Consider the following 27,439-nt stretch of genomic DNA (forward strand, 5'->3'; position numbering starts at 1 on the left):
GGGTTTGATCCCTGGTCTGGGAACTAAGATCCCACATGCTGCGAGGCAACTAAGCCCACATGCCACAGCACACCACAACTACTGAGCTCGCACGCCTCAACTAGAGAGGCCACATGCCACAAACTACAGAGCCCACACACTCTGGAGCCCACGTGCCACAACTACAGAGCCCACGTGCCCTGGAGTCCACGCAGCACAACCAGAGAAGAGAAAACCCACATGCCACAACTAGAGAGAAACCCGAGCGTCGCAACTAGAGAGAAGCCCACGTACCACAACTAAGAGCCCACCCGCCACAACAAAAAGATCCCACATGCCACAACTAAGACCCAATGCAGCCAAATAAATAAATAGATAAAAATTTAAAAAATAAAGGAATCATTCATGAAACCAGGAAGTACATATCATAGTATTCGTTCTTAAAGTAGTGTTAAAGTATAAAAGTTTAAAGTATAAAACTTTTCCCTGGCTCCTGTCAGCCAAGGACTCCTAACACTCCCTGCTTGGCACTGTCCAGTTCAAATTGATTTTTCCTCTCAAAAATTTTAACATGCCTCAGTTTATGTTTTAACAGCACCTTACAATTCAGTTGTGAAAACCCAAATTAATACATGAAAACTTTGTGCCCGGACATAAGGGTAATAATATAGGTGTTCAATAAACTTACTGGTTTCATTAAGAGTTAAACATTTCAAGATCCTAGTTAATACATCAAGACAACAGGGCAAGATCAACTGATTCAGATGCATGATTACCAAATGAACTATACAGATCACAGTGGCTATAAATGTTCAAAAAAAAGAGTGCTTGTTTTAGAGTGGGGAGGTTGTGTTTCACACAAGAGGATTTGAACTAGGTCTAGAAAAATGGGTGGAGTTACAGTTGACTGAGCAAGAGGGGTGGGCATATTCCAGCAAAACTGGACTAAGAACACTGGAGGATTACTATAAATAATGATGACAGTAATATTGTATAACTTGCAAAGTGCTCTTATGTTTACCACTTCAGTGACTGGGTATTGCAACAATGCAGTGAATTAATTCACATCCCAGAGATTCATACACTTGAAATGCGATAGAAAAAGATATCTGGTCAAAACTCCACATTCTAAAAGAGAAGAAACCTGGGTACAGTTAGATTCCATAGGTTTTTTAATGCAAAACTAAGAAACTTGGATTTCAATCTGTAAACACTGGGAACTTATACAAGTCTTATTACACTTTTTTTTTTTAAACAGGGACTTAACAATGAAAAAACTACTTGAGTTAGAATATTGGCAAACACAATTCAAGGAAAATGGAACATTCATCATCCATTTATTCATTCATTCCACAAATGTTTACTGAATAAGTACTCTATGCCAGGGGTCCCCAAGCCCCTGGTCCACGGCCTGTTAAGAACTGGGCCGCACAGCAGGAGGTGCGTGGCAGGCAAGCGAGCGAAGCCGCTCCCCATATCTCCCCATCGCTTGCATTACACATTACCACCTCAACCATCCCCCCCATCTGAACCATCCCCCCATCGCTCACATTACTGCCTGAACCATCCCCCCACCCCACCCATGGAAAAATTGTCTTCCACGAAACTGGTCCCTGGTACCAAAAAGGTTGTGGACCACTGCTCTATGCCAGTCACTATACCAGATGTTAGCAATACAGTAGTGAACAAAACAGACCGGGCCCCACTCTCATGGAGTTTGAAATCATAAAGAGAAGCAAAAAATTCCAGTAGAACAAAATATTTCAAATAAAATCTGGTGGCCTACCGGGTTTTCAAATATGATACAATAATAACAACAGTTAAAATAAACAGCACTTTTGTGCTAAGCAGTGATCTAGCAGTTTTATTTACATTAATTTGTTTCATCCTCACAAGAACCCTTTATGGTCCTTTAGTACCAGAAACTCCATTTTACCAATAAGGAGACTAAGAGCCAGTAAATGGCAGAACTGGATCAAACCCAGGTAGTCAAGCTCCAGAATCCCCATACTTAGCCATTATGCTATTATATCCTTAACAGATAAGCCACAGGGCTTAAAATCATGCTTTTGGAGAACGTCCATACATTGGCAGATGCTAAGTATTTTTATATACGTTATCACATTTAATCCTAATACTTTTAAAAGATAAGGAAACAGTTCCAGAGTCATTAGTACCTTGTCCTTGGTCACACAGCTAGGAAGTATCAAGGCCAGAATCAAACCAAGGATTTTTTCAACCCCCAAAGGCATATTTTTACCTATGACATTATTTTAGAAGACAATAGTTGTCTGTAAGCCTCACTGAATGCATCCTAAGTAGAAAAATGGAGTGGGAAAACCAAAAATGTGATGAACAGGTCTATCCATAAAATTTGTAAAAATAAATGAATTTAGCAAGCTTAAGACTAAATGGAGTGTTCAAATCGACAAAAAATAAATGCTGGAGAGGGTGTGGAGAAAAGGGAACACTCTTGCACTGCTGGTGGGAATGTGAATTGGTACAGCCACTATGGAGAACAGTATGGAGGTTCCTTAAAAAACTAAAAATAGAACTACCACATGACCCAGCAATCCCACTACTGGGCATATACACTGAGAAAACCATAATTCAAAAAGAGTCATGTACCACAATGTTCATTGCAGCACTGTTTACAATAGCCAGGACATGGAAGCAACCTAAGTGTCCATTGACTGATGAAGGGATAAAGAAGATGTGGCACATATATACAATGGAGTATTTATTACTCAGTCATAAAACGACACGAAATTGAGTTATTTGTCGTGAGGTGGATGAACCTAGAGTCTGTCATACAGAGTAAAGTAAGTCAGAAAGAGAAAAACAAATACCATGTGCTAACACATATATATGAAATCTAAAAAAAAAAATGGTTCTGAGGAACCTAGGGGCAGGACAGGAATAAAGATGCAGACGTAGAGAGTGGACTTGAGGACATGGGGAGGGGGAAGGGTAAGCTGGGACAAAGTGAGAGAGTGGCATGGACATATATACACTACCAAACGTAAAATCGATAGCTAGTGGGAAGCAGCCGCATAGCACAGGGAGATCAGCTCGGTGCTTTGTGACCCCCTAGAGGGATGGGAAAGGGAGGGTGGGAGGAAGGCAGACGCAAGAGGGAGGGGATATGGGGATATATGTATATATGTAGCTGATTCACTTTGTTATACAGCAGAAACTAACACAACATTGTAAAGCAATTATACTCCAATAAAGATGTCAAATAAATAAATAAATAAATAAATGGAGTGTTCCATGTGCAGAGTGAAGAAGATGCGTGTGTTAACACTACTCTGCAGTAAGTCCATGGATGTCTCACCACCAATCCTTTCCAGGGTCTTATCATTTTTACTAAGAACCCTTATTTCACTATCTAAGCCAACCAACTACAGAAAGCTAAATACATAGCAAACTCTGAGATGTTAATCACTTATTCCATTAAAGTTTGTATATTTGCTAGTTCATCCATTAAAAAGTGTCCCCCTCAAATCTCCAGAGCCTAACTATAATTGCTAATTTTTCCTTCTTTACTAGAGATTATATGAAAAACCTGACTGTTAACAGCAGAGTCATCCTTAGAGTGCAATGAATTGGGCCATTTACCCTAGCCCCAAACTTGGGAAGCCCCTTGTAGCTGTTACAGGAACCAGAAAGGTGGTCTTGCAAAGAATCAGCACCAGGGCAAAAAATTAAATTGGAAAAAAAAATCAGATCAGCACAGAATCTCCTCCTCTCAAAGCCTTTTTTCATTATGACTAAAACAGAGTACCATTTGTCTTCCAACTTGCAATGTCTTGTGTACCAACCATTGAATTTTAAAGCTTATTTAACCACTTTCACAGCATAAAATATAAAAGGGGAAAAGTAAAACAGTAAGAAGCAGAGATGCGACTTAGGAGTGGGCTTAACATATCATTTAATAAAAGATGATTCATTCATTCAACAAATATTTATTCAGCACTTACTGAGGCTGGAAATACAGTCGTTAGCATTCTTCTACATCCCAACATATCCTATTTTTACCCCAGCCAGAAGCTGGGCAGAACACCCTTCAGGGCCCCCACATATAAAATGGAGCTAATAACTATTCTACCAGAAATGTAATGGATTAAATGTGGCACACCAACCTTTAAAGTGTTCTGTGCTCAAATAAAATAACACAGTTTAAAGATCGAAAGGTTTTGGGAAGAGCATGGTTTAAAAAAAAAAAAAGCCTAGAAAGGTAAAGATATGTATAGTAAGCTAATGTTTATCCCTGGACAGGAAGCTGCCTTAAACATCTCTGTATCCCTCAAGGTATTTGGCATGCTGCCCTTCAGTTAACAAGGGTTCAGTAAATACATGTGATTATTTTTTTCTTTCCCTCTCTCTCAGGTACATTGTACTGCAGTTATTTTAATAATCTGGCAAAGGAGAAAGAATGCACAAAAGGAACTAATATTTACTGCCGCCTGTTACATACCAACTACTGTGTTGGGCACCTCATCTATGTTATTTCATTTAATTTTCACAGCCACCTTGTGAGGTATTAAACCACAAAACCAGGAGTGGATTTTCATTTTCCAAGAATCAGATCATAACAAATTCAAACTAAAAAAAAAAAAATGAGCAATGGACCTTACATTTGGCAGCATTTGCTCATTTCATGTTAAAGGGAAAGAATCGAGTGAACCCTACAAGAGTATTTAAAAAAAAAAAACTTTATTAACATGAAAAGAAAATGTACACAGAAAAATACAAATGACCAAAATAATAAATTTTGTAAATATTTAATCTTACAAGTAATTTTTTAAATCCAACAAAAAACAGTACTGCAGACCAGAATGGCCAAAATAATAAATATTTTTAACTTGCAACCTTTCCTTCAGGTGAATCAGCAGTGTTCCCTCTACACCCTTCACAGGTATGGCACACTCCCATCAGTGTCACCTATCATCACCCCCGGTGATCCTCAAGGGGGGATATAAGACTAGTGTTCCAGGGACTTCCCTAGTGGTCCAGGGGGTAAGACTCCGCACTCCCAATGCAGGGGGACTGGGTTTGATCCCTGGTTGGGGAACTAGATCCCACATGCATGCCGCAACTAACAAGTCCGCACATCGCAACTAAAAAAAAGATCCTGCGTGCCGCAACAAAGATCCCACATGCCACAACTAAGATCCAGCACAGACTAAATAAATATTTTACAAAAAAAAAAAAAAAAGACTAGTGTCCTAAGAAAAGACTAGTGCCCTAAGAAAAGGATCAAAGATATACACAAGGATTTACTTTAAAAAACATTCGGGAATTCCCTGGTGGTCCAGTGGTTAGGACGCTGCGCTTTCACTGCGGAGGGCACAGGTTCAACCCCTGGTTGGGGAACTAAGATCACAAGCCACGTGGCGTGGCCAAAAATTAAAATAAAAATTAAAAAAAAAAGGACATTCTTTGCCATGATGTCTACAACAGAGAAAAATGAGAAACCACATGTAGTATAAGGCACTGTAGTTCTGCTTTAAAATGGCTAACCAGACACATGCGTTTACCTTTCCTCCCACACTAAAACCCCCTGAAATAGGCAAAAGAAATATAAAAATAAACCCAGTGCAGCCCTGAGAATATAGGAGGGCTCACAGCAGACAGGTCTGTGAGGAATTCCAAGGAACTATGAAGCAGGTTAAGATTGGGACTAAGAAAAGAAATGGCTTAATAGTAAACCACATAACTGAAGAGCTGTGAAACACCTCTACCTGTGCCTACTCCCTACCTTCTTTCAGTAGGACTGATGCTAGCATTTACCCAGTCCTGGCTCTCCAAAATGATAGTTCAGACAAGGAATACTCCTCAGTAACATTGAGGCCAGAGAAGTAGGGAAAGATGTCAATTAACTGCAGCTTCCATGAGGAATAGGGAGTCCCATAAACCAGAGAGCTAGCAACCCACAGTCTGCAGTAGACACTGCGTTCCACACAAAGGAGACAGCATAAGCAAAGATACCAAGTTTGAAACGATTTTATGAAGAACTCTACATGCTGGAGAGCACAGTGTTTGAGGCAAACAAGAAAAGGACGTGCGGCTGGAGAGGTAGGCAGGCAGAGAACATACCAAGGAGAGCCTGATGAGCCAGATAAAAGGAAATCAGACTTTCTCCTAACTTGCTCCTTCTCTTGTCAGCAACAGAGCACCACCGCAGGCTTTCAAGCAGATCAGTTTCATGATCAAAATCACGTTTTATATCATACTAGCAACTGTAGATAATATATCTGAGTTGGATAAGACCCAACTATACACCTTAGGAGCCTCGGTGGATGGTGGAACCATTAACAGAGTTTGTTTGTTTTTTTTAATTAAGGAGGAAGAGCAAGTTTGAGGAAAGTATGCTGTACTTCACATTAGACATCCTGAGTATAAGGTTCCTGTAGAATAGTCAGGTGTAGCTTTCTAGCAGGTTATTAAGAATGAGTCTGAAGGCATATAGTGAAAAAACAGGAAAGAATTTAGAAATTTAAACATACATCTGCATGTAAGTAGAACTGAAACTCTGGGTGTAATTGAGACAATGACCTAGGATAATACTTGGCCAAGAAGTCAAGCCCAGGTAACAGTAGTGTGTAACGAGTAAGTGGATCGAGACAAGCCCACAGAGAATGCAGAGAAAAAAGTGTAAGAGAAGGACATGGAGAACAAGGATGCAAAGGAAACACACTGCTTCAAGGAGATAGTGACTAACAGCGTCAGGTGCAACAGAAATGTCAAGTAAAATTAGGACTGAATGAATCCACTAGACGCAACAAACAAGACGTTACGGGAGATCTCAGCAAAAACAGTTTAAGTAATGTGAGACTGGGAAGTCAGAGATCGAGCTGAAGTGTGAGAAGTGGATGAGAAATGGATAGACTATGTATAGACCACACCCAGATGTTTAGAAAAGAAGGGGAAGAGAGGTTAGGTAGCTAAGAGAGGAGTGGACAGCTGGTTCAGGGAAGGTTTTCTAGGACGAGAACCTTAGGAATAAGATAATGGGCAGAGAAAAATTAAAAAATCAAAAGGGAGGCTCTAAGGATAGAGCAAGGTTACTGATCCTCAGCACCACTGACATTTTGAACCAGGTCATTCTTTGCTGTTGGGGGCTATGCTGTGCATTGTAAAGTGTTTAGCAGCCTCTCTGGCCTCTACCCATTAGGTGCCAGTGGCACACATACCACCACCCCAGTTGTGACAACCAAAAACGTTTCCAGACATTGCCAAATGTCCCCTGGGGGGCAAAGTCACTCCCAGTTGAGAACCACTGGGATACAGGATGGGGAGAAAGAGGGGGAATAACTGATGAAAAAGGACTGCCGAAGCAGTGGCACCAAAGCTGAAGGCACGGGGCAAGGAACTGGCCTCAAACAGCAGCAGAAGCACCTCATCCTCAGACACAGGGACAAGGGCAGCTCTGGGGAGACAGGCAGTGATAAATTTACAGATGGTGCCAGAAACTGGAGAAAATCAGCCAGAAGGCCTTCGATATTCTCAACGGAGTGGAGACGAGGTTGTGTGCTGAGTATGCATGGTGATGATTTAGTGGCAGGCTTGAGAACAGTGGCTAAGGTTTGTAACAATTAATGGGGACCAGTCCTGGCAGGTCACCCCAGAGAAGACCAACAGAGTTTGGAAACCACATACTCCCTTCTTGCTCTGAGAATGTTAAAATGCATCTCCCCACAGAAATCACCTATGTACTGATTACAGTCCCGAAGAGCAAGTCTATACGAATTTCAACTGCATCATGGAAAGACTAAACTCCTGAGGGGTACCTGGGAAGGTAACCCATTTTTTTTTAAATAACATAGTTCCTATCAGATAATAAGAACTGTGTTGAACATAAGTGACATGTAAATGAACTTTCAGTAAATAATCTGTTCAAGTTAGAGGATGATGCCTGTTGTTGCAACTACTTCCTGGTTCTTAACTGGATGAACTACTTCCTGACCTACAGGAACAGTAAAATAGAAAGGAGTGGCTGCAAAGGCAAGAGCTTATTAAATGAGATTCTTCACAGGACAAAGAGCTGCTCACTCCTGCCCTCTAAACCAAGGGCTGCAAACTCAAATGATTATGAGACTAGGAAACTGGAGATATCTCAAGTCTGTGCATGAGAAAGAAGCTGGAAGTGAACCACCAACATAAAGCTATGAAATACAAAGGGCTGCCCTTGGGTAAATAAGAAAAAAAAAAAAAGCTACACACAGCAGCCCAGGGCTGTGTGTAGGAGTGAGCAAAGCAAAACGGAAAACCCAAGTCTTTGCTCTACCACAGATATGAAGTCCAAATTCACATCATTCTCCAGATGTCAGAAACCCGTCACCTGAGAACAGATCAAAAACTCTCCAGGAGCAGTGAACTCAAAGGGTCCCATCAGAGACAAACGCAAAACTATCCAAAGGAGCTTCCCACAAGCCAGGCACAGGCAAACAATTCCCAAATTGTCAAATGTTGCAAACCACACAAAAAAATAAGAAAAACTTGGAGGGAAGACAAATGGAAGATTTCATTTCTCAAGAACTACAGCTAAAAAAATAATCTAAAGGAGACAAACATAACTATATTTTTAAATGTTCAAAGAAGAGAAAATGTCCTTATGAAAATTAAAAAGTAGACTTGAAAGAAAACCCAGAAATTTTTACATTTAAAAATATAGTCGGGCTTCCCTGGTGGCGCAGTGGTTGAGAGTCCGCCTGCCGATGCAGGGGACACGGGTTCGTGCCCCGGTCCCGGAAGATCCCGCATGCCGCGGAGCGGCTGGGCCCGCGAGCCATGGCCGCTGAGCCTGCGCATCCGGAGCCTGTGCTCCGCAACGGGAGAGGCCACAGCAGTGAGAGGCCCGCGTACAGCAAAAAAAAAAAAAAATATATATATATATATATAGTCAAATGTTTTCAGTAAAAATTTTCAATAAATGGATTAACCAATAGACTAGACACAGCTAAACAGAAATTAGTGAATTGTAAGGTAGATGTCAGGAAATCACCCAGAAGTAAAAACAGAAAATATTAAACAAACTTTAAGCAACACAATGAAAAACTCCAACATATATCTCGATAAGGGTTCCGGAAACGGAAAATGGAGAAGCATTATTTTAAAAGATAATGGCTAAATGTTTTCCCACAATTTAAGGTATCATGAGTTTTCAGGCTGATGGTGTACACCAATAAAAAGCAGGATAGGGGCTTCCCTGGTGGCGCAGTGGTTGAGAGTCCGCCTGCCGATGCAGGGGACACGGGTTCGTGCCCCGGTCCAGGAAGATCCCACATGCCACGGAGCAGCTAGGCCCGTGAGCCGTGGCCGCTGAGCCTGCGCGTCCGGAGCCTGTGCTCCGCAACGGGAGAGGCCACAACAATGAGAGGCCCGTGTACCGCAAAAAAAAAGAAAGAAAAGGCAGGATAAATAGAAACAAATCCACATCTAGAGGTATCGCAAAGAAACTGCAAAAAGTCAAAAACAAGGAAAAAAAATCTTAAAGGTAGCCCAAAAGAAAAGATAATTACTTACCTACAAAGAAATTACACCTGAACTGACTAAAGCCTTCTCATTAACAAACAAAACTTGTCAAAAGACAAGAGAATAACATTATCAATTGTCAACATAAATTCTGTACCCAGTTCAACAATCATTCAAGAGAAAAAGTGAAGTAAAGACACTTTCAGAAACACCAAGACCATGTTTATAGGCCTTTAGTGAAAGAACTACTTAAGAACTTCTTTATAAAGAAAAAAACTAAACCCAAAAGGAAGAAATGGAGTGAATAAAGAATGGTGAGCAAAGAAAATTGAAAACATGTTGATGAGTAAATATTCACTATTTTACAAACTTAAGGTGGTTTCAACAAGGCAAAACCAAAGCATAAATAACTAACATGGAAGAGGGGATGAGGGTTAAAAAGTAAGCCATTCTAAAATCTCTGTCTTATTTGGGAGGATAGGAATAATAATTAAGCTTTGCTTAGTTAAATGTGCATGTTAAAATTTTAAGGGTAACCAAACTTCTGTCTTCCATCCTGGAATAAGAAAGCTAGAAGGAACAGAGCTGCCCGCCCTTAAAATAAAAAAGAGCTGTACTAATTTCAAATTCATGACTTTCTTGAAAGCCATCAGAGAACAACCAACTGGCTCAAAATCTTCAGAGAGAAAGGGCCTGCAAGGAGAGAGGAGACAACCTTGTGCTCACCTAGGGTAGACTGCAAGTGGCCACTAACAAGAGGAGTTCAGGTAGAATAAAAAGCAAATTGATAAAAGCCCGATGTGGCTTGCTGAAGGAACAGTGTAAAACCAATGGAGGTCACAGAAATTGGGGAGACCCCAGCCTTCTGCAGGATCTTCCTTCACCAACGCCACCAAGCACTCACAGAAAGAGCCCTGAGGAGTGCCCAGTGTGATGCAGACTTGAGGGAAGGGAACTGCAGCAGTGTCTCAGGAGCAAGATGTACACCCAGATCCTTCCTTCCCACCTCCACTAGGGAAGAAAAAACTTTATCTGTGAAAGATAGGCCAATAAGTGCTTCTACCCTTAAAGCACTGGTGAAAACTCACTGCAGCCGGAGGAAGGGGTGGGCACCCTACTCTGGGAGAGGGGCAGGACTCCACACTGAGCCCACAACAATAGCTAGGGTAGGGGCATGACCTTGGGATGCTGATGCAGGCCTAAGCCTGAGGCTTAATCAGAACAAAAGACCACCCCACCATCACTCCCCACCTCTAAGCTAACCTACTTCCAATAACAAGTAAACAGCATAATACCACTGGCAGAGGGACAGGAGGAGATCAAGAGCATGTAAGGAGACCCTGAGTCACAGTCCTGAAGGAAGACCCAACACAATAAAATAAACCACCTCCCACCCTAATCAGAGAATTTGAAGCCTGAGGTATACTGAGAGTAACCACAGCAACAACCAAACTTAAAACCAGCCCAACTCCAAACTAGATTAACTCAAATTCCTGAACCAAAGGCCTAGCACAGGGAAAGATGTGCCCATTTACAGACATAAAAATTATGCACCTCAGGGGCTTCCCTGGTGGCACAGTGGTTGAGAGTCCGCCTGCTGATGCAGGGGACATGGGTGCGTGCCCCGGTCCGGGAAGATCCCACATGCCGCGGAGCGGCTGGGCCCGTGGGCCATGGCCACTGAGCCTGCGCATCCGGAGCCTGTGCTCCGCAACGGGAGAGGCCAGGACACTGAGAGGCCCGCATACCGAAAAAAAAAAAAAAAAAAAAAAAAAAAAAATTATGCACCTCAGCTCTTTCCCAGCTAGAACCATGGAGGGTGCAAGAGAGAATTAAAAAAAGGTTCCTGCTGTGCCAGAAACCCTTAAGAAAAAGCAAAAGAATTTCGCAGAGCTTAAGATCAAGAGCCTGAGAAACAAGTATGCCCAGAAGATGCTTTGAAAGGCCAGGAGGAAGCTTATCTATGAAAAAGCTAAGCACTATCACAAGGAATACAGGCAGATGTACAGAACTGAGATTTGAATAGTGAGGATGACAAGAAAAGACAGCAACTTCTATGTACCCGCAGAGCCCAAATTGGTATTTGTCATCAGGATCAGAGATATCAGTGGCGTGAGCCCAAAGGTCCAAAAGGTGTTGCAGCTTCTCCACCTCCGTCAGATCTTCAATGGCACCCACATGAAGCTCAACAGGCTTCAGTTAACATGCTGAGAATTGTGGAACCATGTATTGCATGGGGGTATCCAAACCTGAAGTCAGTAAATGAATTGATCTACAAGCATGGTTATGGCAAAATCAACAAGTGAATTGCCCTGACAGATAACGTGTTGATTACTCTATCTCTTTGTAAACATGGCATTATCTGCATGGAGGACCTGATTCACAAGATCTATACTGTTGGAAAACGTTTCAAAGAAGCAAACAACTTCCCGTGGCCCTTCAAACTGTCTTCTCCATGAGGTGGAACGAAGAAAAAGACCACCCATTAGAATGTAGAGATGCTGGCAACAGGGAAGACCAGATCAACAGGCTTATTAGAAGGATAAACTAAGGTATCTACCATGATTATTTTTGTAATCTGGTCAGTTTTTAAACAGTGACTGCTTTCAAAGTGAAAAAAAAAATTTTGCACCTCAGTTTCTACTGTTCTACAAAATAAGTCAGTGTTACAATAAAAAAAAAATCACAAGGCATAACAAAAAGCAGAGAAAAAACAACACTCAGAAAAGACAAAGAACATGTCAGAACTAGACACAGAATCAGACGTTGGAAATATCTAGAATCAAAGTTAAAATACTATGAGTAACATGTTTCAAGCTCTAACCCAAAAGGGGAACATGAAAAATCAGATTGGTAACTCAGCAGAGAGATGGAAACTATAAGAAAGAATACAATGGGGCTTCCCTGGTGGCGCAGTGATTGAGAGTCCGCCTGCCGATGCAGGGGACACGGGTTCGTGACCCGGTCCGGGAAGATCCCACATGCCGCGGAGCGGCTGGGCCCGTGAGCCATGGCCGCTGGGCCTGCGCGTCCGGAGCCTGTGCTCCGCAACGGGAGAGGCCACAGCAGTGAGGGACCCGCGTATCACAAAAAAAAAAAAAAAGAAAAAGAAAAAAATAAAGAATACAACGAAAGCGCTAAAAATTAAAAATACAGTTAAGAAAAATGAAGAATGCCTTCAATGGCTCTTCAGTAGACTCTACTCAGCCACGGAAAGAATCAGTGAACTTGAAGATGTCAGTAGAAATTACCCCGACCGAAAACACTGAGGAAAAAGAGTGAAAAACAGAACAAAACGAAACAGGACATTCAAGAGGTGTGGGACAATATCAAAGGTTCTAACATACTGGTAACTGGAATCACAGAAATAGAAGAGAGAATGGGACAAAAGAAATATTTGAAGAGATAATGGCTGAAAATATTCCAAAGTTAATATAAGACATCTAACACAAATTCCAGATGATCAGAGAATAGGAAGATAAAAACAAACAAAAAACAAACAAAAATGATTATCACTGCTGAGCACCAACACCACTTGAGACTGAATTCCGTAAGCTCTGCCCCCACCAAACACCTCTGTCAACATGATCACCAGGTCATCGATTCAACTACACATGATGGCCACCTCACAATGCTCACTTCTATATACAAGTCTCACTCTGTGTACATGACTGCTCAAACCTAAGTCACAAGCCTGTATCCTAGCTGTAAAAGAGACTGGGGATGAGTTTTCTGGGAAAGTGGGACCTATAATATGAGAAATTACCAAAATGTAGAGAGGATACTTAAAAGTCTACTACAACATCTAAAAATAAAATAAATAATTTTTAAAAAGGCCCTCCATCTGGGCTTCCCTGGTGGCGCAGTGGTTGAGAGTCCGCCTGCCGATGCAGGGGACACGGGTTCGTGCCCCGGTCCGGGAAGATCCCACATGCCGTGGAGCGGCTGGGCCCGTGAGCCATGGCCGCTGGGCCTGCGTGTCCGGAGCCTGTGCTCCGCAACGGGAGAGGCCACAGCAGTGAGAGGCCCGCGTACTGCAAAGAAGGAAAAAAAAAAAAAAAAAAAAAGCCCTTCATCTAACTAACCAACTGTTACTGTACGGTAGATTCTTTGGTGAAATCATTGCATCCTAGAGAGCCTTTCTGTAAGACACATATTTTACCTCAATGTGGTAACACATTTAAAACTAGCTTCCCAATCTGAGGGACCTAAGCAGTGATGGGGGTTGGGGGTGAAGCCACATAATAAATAAGCAAACATCTTCACAGAATGTTGGTTTTGCTTAATGTTAAATAAGGTACAATGCAGATATATACAAACACACATATGCACACACACACAAGAGCTTATTATGGAACAGAACTCAGCACTTCTATGAATTCATGCAACAAATCATGAAAAAATTCAAAGAAATATCATTCTTATATTTGTAAACTTTGGCTTCCCCTTCATCTACCATACTGTAAATGTTGACAGAAGTTTGAGGAGTCTCACAGAGGGAGCCATTAGCACCTAGTTATACATCAACACGGATCCAATTATAACACAGCTATGTCCAAGACCAGTGACTAGACCTACAGGACAAGCACGTCTATAGGACGAGCAGAGAGGAAGATCCACTAGACAGGTAACTGACAGAGAAGAGAAACCACTAAACAAGGAAGAAGGCATTGACATGAGGAGATAGGGGGCAGGAAAAAAGGCACCTTTCATAAGAGAAGTATTTATTGAGCATTTCCTCTGTGCCAGGCAATGCACTAGATGCTCAGGCGACAACAGGCAACACTCCATGCCTCCAGGGAGCTTACAGTAGAAAACTGATACCATCTGCTTATCCATTTTACCAAAGGCCCACCCCTATTTAAACTCCTGGCTTTAGTATTTCCTATGTATACTCTCAGGTAAAAGTGAAAATGAACAGAAAAAAGCCAAATGGCCATAAAGAAAGAAAACCAAGGTCCTGGGATGTCACTGGGGTCAGAGCATCAAAGCAAGGCATGCAATATATGAATCCACGTCATTTCTTGCTATTCACCCAGCTTTATATGCTCTTAGATCCATGTGTTTGAATACACCTTCTCCAGAAAACCCCTTCCCTCCACCTGACATTCTGGGCCTCCTTTAAGACTCTTCAAAACACTCAGGAATACTCAGGAATTCTTTCCAAATACTCAGGAATCATTACTTTCCCCAGTCCCCTTAGGTCTGCGTTAAGTGCACCTCTTCTGGCCTACAGTACCAGCACCCTGTGTTTCCATCTAAATGTGCATATCATCCTGTTCTTTAGTCATTGCTTTTGGCCTCTTCTGCTGGAATACAAACTCCATAAAAGGGCACAACACCACAGCTTGGCTTTGTATCTCCACCACCTACCGTCACAGTGACACCAAGATACCCAAATCATCACCTCATCATAAAGTAAGTCAAAGAAAGACAAGTATGGCCTTCCTTTACCAACCCTGCACAGAGGGACAAGACTGGAAAGCACAACTCCAAATCAAGGGCAGTCACTGTGGATGGTAGAGAAACCACTAGCACAAAAACATCAAACTCTAAAATGAGGCAACTCTTTAAAAATAAATGTCCTGGGCTGGATAGGAAGTGAAAACAGTAATGACACAAAACCATTGTAAATTCTTCAAGTTACCAGCACAAGGAAAAAAAAAAAATCAACAAGGGAAGAATACAGAGCAGGTATAAAATGGTTCAGAAAAGCCTCAGAACTCAAGGCCAAAGTGAGCTAAGTTAGAGACCGCATCAAAATGTAGATTTCAAAGGAAATATTTGAAGAAGGAGGTGATGCTGTGGTTATTCTTTGTATACATGGAGGAGAAGTGCACAATGGCATTTTATACTGACACAAACTAACCACTTCACACCAAGGAAGCCCTGAATGAATGCTTGTTCAGTCATCAAAGCAAGAAAAACTTAGCGTGGTTGAAGATTTCCAAAAATGAACTGAGCATGTAGGGATACATACTGTAGAAGGAGACAGAAACAAATCAGGATATATAAAATAAAACCTGTGGAGCACTTTTATATACATAAGCTCACTTGAAAGTAAGAAGCTCAACAGAGACTAGTTTAATATAAAAGATGGTAAAACCACAGAATGTGAACCAGATTTGAAAATGGTACTCCTGCTAAAGATTAGTGATTCTAAACATTATTAACAAAATTCTCTAAAAACACTGTAGGTGCTCAAATGACATTTCATAAAATATGAAATACCATAAATGCTGAAAAATATTAAACTAGACATAGGACATTGTATTTGGGGAAAGAAAAGAATAAAGCAAATTTAATATTGATATTTAATGAAATGTTTCATTAAAACCTTGAGCAGATTAAAGATGTCTGGGGGAAAAAGAAACCAGTGAAGAGTTTTAAGTTTAAATATGGAAGAGAGCTAAAACTGTTAGAAAAAATTTTTAACTCAGTTATAAATAGAAATGACATTCCTATATAAGGTTAACAGACTGGTGAAGGATAAAAGAAGAGAAGGAGCCTTTAGAAAACTGAAGGTAATTTCTATAAAAACAATGAAAAGAGTATCACAAATGACAATCAACCAAGAAGGCAGTTGCAAAATTTTTAATGAGATGAGGAAAGAATATTTTACCTTGCAGGGATTATGACCTTTTTGGTAAACCATCAAGGTTCCACTGAGCTAAAACTCTTGTTTTTTGCGGCATTTCATTTCATGTCACATTTCTGCTTAAAACCTTCAATAGCTTCCCAGGAGACTCAGGACAAGTTCAAAAACCCAGCAGATGGCCTACTAAGCCTTTTCAAGACCTGGCCCCTGCCTACTTCTGCGTCATCACCTGCTTCTCTACTTTTCAGCCATTTTGGATTTCTTTCAGTTCTTTAAAAGGTTCGGTTTTTCAAAAGCCTCTATTTCTCTCAACTTGCCTGAGGGCATTTGCACTTTCTGCCACGAAAACTTATTTCCCCAACTAAAGCATGCCCTTCTCATCCCTCAGGTCCCACTTAATGTTACCTCCTCAGTGTGCCCTTCCTACCTGCTCCCCACATGGCAGATCCCCCTACCCTGTTAGTGCCTGGTACTTCTCCTCTGCCTCCATTTCAAGCCTATAAAGTCTTTGAGGACCTACTGCCCTTTGATGTATCACTCTATCCAGCCTCTATCACAGTTTGGTACACCGTAGACACTCAATAAGTATTTGCTAAATGAAGGACAGATTCTCAGGATATAGGACAGGTTACTTTAGAAAGAAATAACAAATTATGAAACACCAATATGCACAAAATTAGTTTTTGTTCTACCTCAACTATTTTCAATTACTAACAATTAAAATAAAACTTTTTCTTTTCGTTTGCAATGCTAATCTTAAATTTTAGTGGTAATATTACCAGTAATAATTACTAGCGATTAAAGTTAAAACATCCACCATTGGCTCAAAAACCAGGGTGGAGTTTGTGGATAAATTCTAGGATGTGTCACATCTGAACCAGCTTTCGTAATCTCTGAAAGATTCTATTCATCAGGAAACTAGTTTCTACTACCCTTGGCCAATATCGGGGTAATTGGGCAAATCCAAGTCAGTAAGTTGTTCTTCAACTGTTACTTATCACCATTTTTCATCTGCCACATCTTCCTCGCACGTGTGTGCGTGCTTAATCTGATTATTATAATATGATCTTACACTGCCAAGAACCTAATCTTTAGGCATAGTACCAAATCTAAAACTGAGATCTAAAACTGCAACTTACCTAAAATAATTTAAAGCAGTCTTAAAAACAAACAAAAAACATAATGTATTCATCCACGTTTTGTTAACTAACTTCCAGAAACCAAAGTTGTTACTTTCGAAATCACTATTTCCCTCTAAATCAAAGTCAGAAAGCTCTTCATTTGTTGCTATTTGATATTAGGCCTTTCTCTTAACAAAGAATACAAAGTAACAACAGAATCACACAGCCATAGCAATTAAACATGGGTTTTGTTTTTCATTTTTTGTTTTTTGTTTTCGGCACGCGGGCCTCTCACTGTTGTGGCCTCTCCCGTTGCGGACGCGCAGGCTCAGCGGCCATGGCCCACGGGCCCAGCCGCTCCGCGGCATGTGGGATCTTCCCGGACCGGGGCACGAACCCGTGTCCCCTGCATCGGCAGGCAGACTCTCAACCACTGAGCCACCAGGGAAGCCCCAAACAGGTTTTTTTTTTTAAGTAAAATTATTTCAAGCCAGTTATGATTGAATTTACAGTAAACTATTATTATCAGAGCAGTGCTGTGTCCTTTCTGTTCGTTATTAAAAATCCAGACACAGGGGCTTCCCTGGTCGTGCAGTGGTTAAGAATCCGCCTGCCGATGCAGAGGACAGGGGTTCGAGCCCCGGTCTGGGAAGATCCCACATGCCGCAGAGCAACTAAGCCCGTGCGCCACAACTACTGAGCCTGTGCTCTAGAGCCCGCGAGCCACAACTACTGAAGCCCGCACATTTAGAGCCTGTGCTCCGCAACAAGAGAAGCCACCGCAATAAGAAGCCCGCGCACCACAACGAAGAGCAGCCCCCGCTCGCATCAACTAGAGAAAGCCCGCGCGCAGCAAGGAAAACCCAACACAGCCAAAAATAAATAAATAAATAAATAAATTTTAAAAAAAAAAATCCAGACACAACCTACCACACACGGAGGTATTGATTTACCTGCCTGGCACTTGTAAGTGTCACTTTCCATAGAGAAATGTTCATCTAAAAGCAATGAAAGTTTGTTTCCAAAACACTTTACTTCCAACCAAACAACTGCATTCCTCTATTATATGTACCCAAAAAAATAACATCCCCAAGCTATCCTATCAGCAGTGTCCATCTACACATGCAGAACAGGGAGCAAAGAGAGCACCTGGGAACCAAATGGGTGGAATTCATCCCGTCCTGTACAACTCGTTCCCAAGGGAGCTTTAACTCCCCTGCCTACCCTTCAGGGTAACTAAAAAAAAAAAAAACGATGCAGGCAGGGAAAAGTAGCTACAGTACCTTGCAGGTTAAACTATTTCTAAATCTCCCAACAATCCAGTCTGAAGTACTGCAAAAAGTAGACAATGCGTTTGCATACCTGAATTTAATGAAGCCTACTCTCTGGCATGCACTGTAGGCATGGATCTCTCAAGGGGGATTAGAGCTCAAACAATAAAATGCACAATGTTACTGGCTTAAAATCAAGAAAACCAATTATTTTGCCCTTGGTCTTAAATCCTAAAGGAATTTTTTCTTGCCCAATAATTATATTACTTTTACCTTGATTTCTTATTTCTGCTTTTCCAACATATCACTAAGAGCACTGTATTTTATTTGCTGGTTTAAAAAAGATCAAAACAGAATCAAATCAAAACCACAAAGACAAGGTAATGGATGGCACTTGCAGTACTGTCCTCTATAATCTGCTACATATTATGTTTAGGCAAAAACTTTTGAATATACAAAAAGTACTAAGAAATTGTAATACATGTAAGAAGATATTTTTAAAAGACGTATCTTTTAAGATCTACATGATTTCGTTTATCAGTGTCTAACGATAAAAGGATCTAGGTGGAAGCAAGTAAATAAGGTTAAAAAAATGCGTGTTGGCCGGACAGATCTTTTTGGGATGATGGAAAGGTTCTAAAGTGGATTGTAGTGATGGTTACACAACTCCATAAATCTACAAAAAAAAAAAAAAAAAATCATTGAATGGTACGGTTAAAACATGAATTTTATGGTATGTAAAGTATACCTCAATAAAACTGTTAACAATGCATATTCAAAACCCATACTTGGTAAAGAAATCCACAGCACTTCTGTATAGGTCCCATCTTAGTAGAACAACTGTCCTGCTTTGGCCGAGGTGATTTCCAGCCCTGAGGTTCCACAATATTCATCACTCCTTTCTAACTTTAATAACTGGCAAAAGTGATTCTCATCAATTACAGAATAAGATGTTAAGTCCTCTTCCTCCCTAACATGGACCTCTGGGGGTTCCTTTGGGCTAAGCAACTGTAGCTCTATTAAGGATGGGTCTTGTTTAAACACACACACACCCATAAGAGGCTATAAGTAACAGAAAATTCTACTTGCAAGTAGAAAAATTTTGTCAAACTGCAACTCCTACATAGTGTTAAGCAACATCAATAACATACCTCTGTAGACTTCACCTCCAAATTTTATTTCACTGAAGTCATTACAATTACAGAAGAGATACCCATCTGCAGATTGTAATGGCTGCCATTTTACTTCAAGAGTGCATCTAAACCACAAAATTGAATTCAAGAAATATCTTCACAGCCTTTATTAGTGTAGCAAATTTAATCAAAGTCAGTCAAAAGTTAAAATGGAACATGAAGAAACATGAAATACCAAGTGGTTAATTAGAAACAGCTACCTCATTTGAGTGTAAATAATTATGTACAACCTTCATTTATGAAGAAACAGAACTAACGACCCTCTTAGAAAAGTCTGAACTTGCTGTTGTCCTATCCATCAGTGCTGATGGATCTGAGTCCAGCCTCCCATGTGACTAAAGGTCAGGCAGCCTTGCCAATGTAGCCTATGAACTCCAGGAGGCATATTTATACCTCCAGTAACCACCCCAGGAGTGAGGTACAGTAGGAGCTCAAAACATGTCTGGGAAATCAGATTTCTAAAGAGAAGCAGAAAGCATAGGTTTGAAGACCACATGTTCAAGTCATACCGGTTTCAATGGAAGTTTTGCCTCAGCTACTGACTAGCTAGGTAATCTGGGTAAAATATTTTCTCTCCCTCAGCCCATTTGGTCAAGTGTATACGGGAAATAAGAAAAACATCTACCTCATAGGAATGTTGTGAGAACACACATACACACATATATTCATGCAAATAAATTATTTGCCATAGAACCTGGTATTCAGTAAGGCTCAATAAATAGAATATTAGAATTTAATTATTATAGAGAAAACTGCCCAAAAGAGACCACACCCAAAACTTGACCCTAATTAGAAGTGACCACACCCAAAACTTGACCCTAATTAGAACTATCTCAAACACAAATGTTTCTAAGAGCTTAATTCAAAATGATGACAATCAATCCCAAAGACGCGAATGGGTTCAGTCCTTTTAACCTAATAAATAATTTTCTGTTAATTCCCAAATCTGAATTGTCTCAATGTTATCAGGCTCTTTAGGTGGAGGTCCTCACTCACAGCTTTCATTTCCCACTGACAGAATTGTACCCAAGTTCATATCACACAGTATTAAGAAGTAACTGTACAAACTTGAATGAGAATTGAGGCCAGATCTTTGAATAATCCAGTCTTCCAAGCACTGCTCTATATAAAGGAAACATTCTAGAAACTATCAAGAATTTAAATCCAAACACTGAAGTAAGTGATGCATCGCCAATAAAAGAGTTCTAATGTTGAATTTAAGATAGAAAGTAAACTGGAAAACCCTCCCAAACAGAAAGTTTAAATATAGTCTTTCAATTACATTATTTTCTCAAGTTGAAATATGTGACCCAACTGACTTCATCATCAGATGATAAAGAACCTTTGAGGTTCGATCTCTGTCTCTACCAAGAAATTCAATGTTGCCAAAAATTAAAACTTTAGAAACTAAAATTATCAAATTCTGAGTAAACTCTTTTCTACTTAAAAAGTGACTTAATACTTCAGATTCTGCTATTCTTGTACCAAAATTAAGCGTCACCTAAAGGATTCCCCTCACATTTTGGATCTAAGTATGTGGATTCGTTTGTTCTTAAATGCCTTCTGTTATTACTTGACATCAAGTTATTAATGAAAAAGTCATATCCCCACACTAACAGCCAAAAGTGAAGTACTGTGTTAACATACCCTCTAACATGTATTAGAAATAAAGGAGATAACCACCAAAGTTATCAAAATAAAAAGGGGGAAAAAAAGGTGAACTTTTAACAGACACATTGAAGAAGGCTTCTTTTCTCTGCTCACCTCCTTACAAATTCCACAGCCATATTCTCAGATATACTGGAATTTTCTACCATAAATTAAATTGAAACATAAATCATAATGAAAGGTTGAATTTCTGCAACAGAAGCCACTGTCATTTCCAACAATGCAACTATTGTTGAAAGCTTCTCTCACAGATTCTTAGACACAGTGGTGAAGCAAGGCTGGGGGGTGGGTGCGGGCGGCGGTGGGAAGGCATACTTGACGAAATGTCTCCACCTCTGTACTTCGTTTTGTAACAATACCGCACCTTCAAAGCAGAAATACCAAGTAAAATCTGGTTGTTATTAAATGAGACTGCCTTAACTCCATGCAGCACATTTGGAACAGAATACATCTGATTCGCAATCAGTCAACCTTCTATTATTCATCTATGCGAGATGGCCCTGCAATTTCCCTCAATGGGAGCCTTTTCTTTTAAAACCCCAGGGAATACTGTCGATGCCACACTCTGATTTAAATGACTCCAAGAAAATTACAATGAAAATAATGGCACATTTAGCCCAGGGAACTTGCATAAGTAGAAAATCAAAAACCTGAGATAAAGGGGTAAAAAATCCCTACCACAAGCCCCTAAATCATGAATAAATTATAAATCTGAGCAGGAAAAAAAAAAAAGGAATCCTCTCTGGAGAAAGAATGCTTATTTCTAATTTTTTTTTAATATTTATTTATTTGGCTGCGCCGGGTCTTAGTTGTGGCTCAGGGGATCTTTCGTTGCAGCATGTGGGATCTAGTTCCCTGACCAGGGATCGAACCCGGGCCCCCCGCATTGGGAGCACAGAGTCTTACCCACTGGACCGCCAGGGAAGTCCCTCTAATTATTTTTTTGATATACCAAATTTTGTTTTTAAAAAAATTAGGCTCAGAAAACTTGCTAAATAAGCAAAATTAGAATACTAAACTGTTTTCTATATATACATATATATCAAATTAATCCTTGCATTGATTAGGTTAAAAGGCAAGACAATTCAAAGGAATTTGACAACTGAAGACCCTCCAACCCCTCTGAAATAGTAGATTATCTACTAATGATTTGTAATGATTAACTTTATTTAGCATGCCTCTTTTGGAGCTCTATTATTTAATACAGCCAAACTGAATGTTTTTATCCTAATTAGGTTTCCTTGTACTTGTGAAATGCTCAGCATACGCTGTGCTGGCAGCTTTAGTTCTTCTACAGCTTCTCTCTTCTGGCTCCGTCCCCCACTCGCCCACCCCCCACCCTTAGAAAAAAGATTTCCTTCCCAAATGTTCTCTTCTCTGCATTTGTCAACAGAAACACCCACTGGTGGTGTCAAACTGGTAATACTGCTGCAGGCTTCCTTACTCCTGTTCCAGTGTCAACGCCAAAAATGCTCAAACCTAAAATAGTGTAGAGGCACACCTTTTTAAAAAATGTATTATTAATGACCGCAACTGGGTTGTTAAATATAAGATTATACTACCCCCCTTCAACTCTTCACATTTTATGAATAAAATATTTTAAAACACTTAAAGAAATTTAAAACACATTTACATCTAAATGTCATTCACAAATAATTCCGAATAGTCTCGGTAAAGATGCCTTCTTTTGTAACCCTACAGCAAGAAAGGAACAACCTGGAAATGTTCCAGCAGATGTTACCTAAAGCGATAATTCTATTCTATACATATTTATGTCTCCTGTTTCGGTCAAATGCTCCCGGACAAATTAATTTGTGTAATCCTTTACATTAACTACATAAACCATTACATCCAAACAAACCTAATTCAGATACACGGAAAGAAATTATTCCGTGTCTGCAATACTTTCTAAAATCAGCTTAAATTTCAGTCAATTAAAATAGATTGTGTTAACAGAACACTGATCTGCAACTACTTAAATATCACAGCATCCGTCTAATCTCACTGTGGAGATACTAAGGTCAGGCTTTTCTTTTTCAGGCATCTGTGCTTTAACACTCAAGTGAAGCGAAAAACAAAACCCTCAAGGAAGATCTGCCTCTACACTGAAATATGTTCAGGTTATTTTTTCCCCCAACGTGGGCACAGAACGTGTCAATGCGAGCAGAACCTGTTCGTTCTGGGAAATGGTTCCAAACCCCAGGATTTAATTTCTATGAGGGTCCAAAGGGTACGAAGGTCTGGGAAGGGGCCAATTTCTGCTTCTCCCCACTATGCTAGTCTTGAACTTCATAACGACGCCTGAAACTTGTTCGGGGAAGCTGGAGGAACCGCGGGGCAGGCGGAGGGTCGCTCGCCCACCCTCGCAGGCGACCAAGGTCAGCAGGGCCGGGGCCGCAGCTCGCAGTCCCCGGCGGGTCCCAGACTCCCACGGAACTCGGGCGGGGGGCTCCGGCGCGCAGGCTCCTCCTCAGCGCCAGCGGGAAGGGGCTTCCCTCGCCGCAAGCCCTGGGGAGCTCGGGCCGCGGGGGCGGCGGGGCGGGGATGCAGCAGACCCGCCGCTGAGGGGAGCCCCACGGGGCGGCCTCGACCCGCCGCCCCTCCTCACACCCTCCCGTCTCTCTACACCCCAAAATACATCCCCAGCTCCTCGCCGGGGAAGCCCCTCCAGCGGCGCAATGGGGCGCTGAGGAGAAGCCACTCCAGACTGGGGTGCCCTCGCCGCGTCGCCCCATTCTGGGGGGACCCGCGCCACCTCCCCGTCTCACGTCTGCCCGGGGGGACCGGGTGGGTCCCCTCTCTCAGGAGAAGCTGGGTGGGCGCGGGGCCGAATTAGGACAAGTAGGCTTGGCGGGCGGGTGGCGGCGCGTCTACTCACCCCGCCGAGATCCCCACCTCCAGCCAGGGTCCCACAGCTCCCGAGGCCGCCGTCGCCACTTTACCTTCCCCAGCGGCGGCGTCAACTAATCGAAACCTTCGACCCCGCCCTCTCTCTCTCAGGCGAACGCGCAGCCTAAATTGCTAACTGCCCCGCCCCAACCCTCCCGTTTGGACCAATGGGGAAGCTCCTCAGGCTCCGCCAGGTCCCGCCTTCGCCCCGCCCACTTCTGATAGGAACCAATAAGGAGAGAGCGCTCGTCCTCGGGCTCGGGCTCGCGCGTCCAGCCCGCGCCGCTCGTGCACTGGTCCCCGAAGCAGAAGACAGCTGGTTCCCTGTATAAGCTTGTCTGCGCGCGTACGCGCGCGCCATGCCTCCTCGCGCGCCAGGTTTGGTTGCCCCACCAGGCCCTAGCAACCTGGGCTGGGCGGCTGGGAGGGGCGGGGCCCGAGCCTTGAGCTTTCGAAGGGAGGGGTGATGGGGGGGAAGATCGTGACTGGGAAAGGGGCGGCTGCGGGGGTGGGGGGCCGAGGAAGCCCGGGAATCCGCCTGTCACAGCGGAAAAAAAGGGGGAATCCTGCCTGCAGCGCAGCTATCCTGACCTCTTCCTCCCTAGGGACACGTGCGGGCGGGGGTGGGGGATCGGCGAAGAGGGGTAGAGCACATTTGGGGCGGAAGCCGAGGCACTGCTTGGAAATAAAGGATGGAGGACTGTTTATCTCTGTTGTTGGTAAAAATGATATCGAAATCCATTGCTGCTGATGCCCATCTGTTGCAGCTGCCCGTGCGCACACACACACACGCACATATACACACATTCACACATACACTCGTCCATCAGCCTGCGATCCTTTGGGTGATTTAGGTGCAAAGAACTAGTAGCCTGAGGATTCCTTACACAGAAGCTGGATACATGCAAACGGCTGTTAAGCAGCAGCAGCAACCCACAGCCCTGCTTCGGTCCAATGCTCAGCCACACAAGATTCCCCAGCTGGCATGAAAGAAATGAAGTCATCGCCCAACCAGTAGAAATGTAAAGATCTTAATACCTACTATGGATCAAGTTTCCAACGAGGATGAAGAGGTGATGAAATGGAAAGAGATACATTTCCAATGCCACTTTTTGAAAACTAGGAAAAATAATACTTTTAAAGACATTGCAGACTAATTTATGTAATGTGCATAATAAGTTCCACTTAAAAAAACAAACAGGAAAAAATAGCGCTTTTTTCTGGTTTATAGGAAAAGCACAGAAAATAAGCAGTGTATGAGATCATAGCAGCCACCAAATTAGAAATACGCAGTACTGTACTGTAATGGGAATTAGATATCTTGGATAAAATCCACTTAATCTATTCCTGTTGTGAATCTGGTAACAATATGTAACAATATGCTGGGTTTGGCCATTCAGTGCCAAGTCAGTAGGGTTTTCCTTTTCATAATATGGTGAATATTTGATGACGAAATGAAGGTACCTGCTTTCTCTTTGGCTTCTCAGGAAGCATATTAGAAAATTTTACAGGTAGGAATGATGAATTAGCAGTGAAGGAAAATGGAGTCAGAGGCAACAGCAGAGAGCTTTGCAGAGTCTCCTGCCTCCTCCAGATGCAAAGTAACAGTTGCTGTGGCCTCAAGCTTCACCCACATGGAGCTAGAATTCCTGGGGCAATCACTCCGTTTTCAATCTTGTATGTTAGTGCCTTTGTCCCAGGAATTGTAGCAGCATTACCTTCGAATCAAATGAAGAATGGTTTATCTGTATAGATTTAGAACAAGATAAGGAAAGACCAATAACTAACTCTCCGGTGATGCAAGTTCAATTTAGTTTTAAGTGGTAATATTAGATGCTTTATAATGTGCCATCCCATGTATGCAAATATGACCCTCCACTTAGGGACCTTTGCTTTGATCTCATTTTGAGTAGTGGTGAAGGGATTCTTAGAGTAACATCCAGTTCAGTTAATTGCAATTTTGATCAAAAGCATATATTTTCTATGTTAGTAAGAGTTAAAAAGCACCACGCTGCCATTTAACTGAGCTCTTTTCTTATATAGAAACAACACTAATACTTACCACTGAATGAATGCCTGCTATGTGCCAAGAACTTTGCATACGTTTAGAGTTGCCAGATAAAATACAGAAGGCCTGTTAAATCTGAATTTCAGATAAACAATGAATAATTTTTTAGTATAAGTATGTATTTTTATCCTGGATACAAGGGTAGAGGGCTAAATAAGGTTTCTAATCACTGTCAAAAGAAAAAAAAAAATTTTGAAATGCCCCTCTGGGCCCAGACCTCATAATCTAGGAGAAAAGCTTAAAAACCAAATCAATGTGTAAATCTGTAACGTTTGTAGAAAGAGGTGTACATACTCATACTAAAAATTATTTGCTGTTTATCTGAAATTGAAATTTAACTGGGCATTCTCTATTTTTATTTGCTAAATCCAGCAACCCTACATACATTATCTCTGAGCATCATGATTCTCTGCAAGATTCTCTGATAGGTCACCTTTTTCCAGGTGAAGAAACAGCTTCAGAGCCTCCCCAACATCTATATGCTACTTCTTCCTTTTAATAGAACCACAGCTGTGTTCTAGTATCCACGTTTCCAGGGCGGTGGGTGCTTATTACTCTTAGTCAATCAATGTGTGGCCCAATTAGACTAAAGGAAAGAACTTAACAACCTATGGTTTGAGAGAGAGGTTTTCCCTGTCTATCCTGCTGGATGAACAAGGAAGCAAGTATCCCAGGTGCCACTGGCAGCCATTTTCTAGCTAGGAGGAAAAACCAGCCTTAGGTCAAAGCCTATACACTAAGTAAGGCAGAGTTGAAAAATAGAAAGAAAGAAAAAAACGGGTTCTTGATGACACCACTGACTTGTTTAATGGAACAAATTCTGCCTTTTCCTTGCATTTAAGACAATTTGGGTTTGAGTTTCTATTAGATGCCTCAGAAGCTTCCTGCTGCAGAGACCATGTGTGCTACTTATTATGGGTCTCAATAATAAATAAGTGGTCATCAAGATGCAAGACATTTTTATCCTGGGTATATGCGGAACAAGTCTAGAAGACTAAATAAGCCTTCTAATCATTGTCAAAAAGCATTTATGAAATGCCCATCTGGGCCTAGATCTCATAATGCAATCAAGATCTAGGAGAAAAACTTAAGAATCAAATCAATGTGTAAATTTGTGGTGTGTGTAGGAAGAGGTCAGCATTAGTTGTTCGCTGGCCCTGCTCAGAGCTTAA

At 41.6% G+C, this 27,439-nt stretch overlaps 1 protein-coding gene and 1 pseudogene across 4 annotated transcripts in view; one reads left to right on the forward strand and one right to left on the reverse strand.

The window, feature by feature from the left end:
- Window positions 1-24,266, reverse strand: part of CDKL5 (cyclin dependent kinase like 5) — a 187,525-nt gene extending 163,259 nt beyond the window's left edge. For 2 of the 3 annotated variants that reach the window (XM_081222836.1, XM_081222834.1), the window contains exon 1: window positions 24,189-24,266. The gene's annotated coding sequence lies outside the window, so the exon portion shown is untranslated. The remainder of the gene's footprint in view (window positions 1-24,188) is intronic. The other variant, XM_081222835.1, reaches the window with a different exon arrangement.
- Window positions 11,242-12,054, forward strand: LOC308609048 (large ribosomal subunit protein uL30-like; annotated as a pseudogene). Its single transcript has one exon. The product of its transcript is annotated as a large ribosomal subunit protein uL30-like (transcript).
- Window positions 24,267-27,439: the final 3,173 nt, after the last annotated feature.

Source organism: Mesoplodon bidens, assembly GCF_964165515.1.
Source record: "Mesoplodon bidens genome assembly, chromosome: X".
NCBI lineage: Eukaryota > Metazoa > Chordata > Mammalia > Artiodactyla > Ziphiidae > Mesoplodon > Mesoplodon bidens.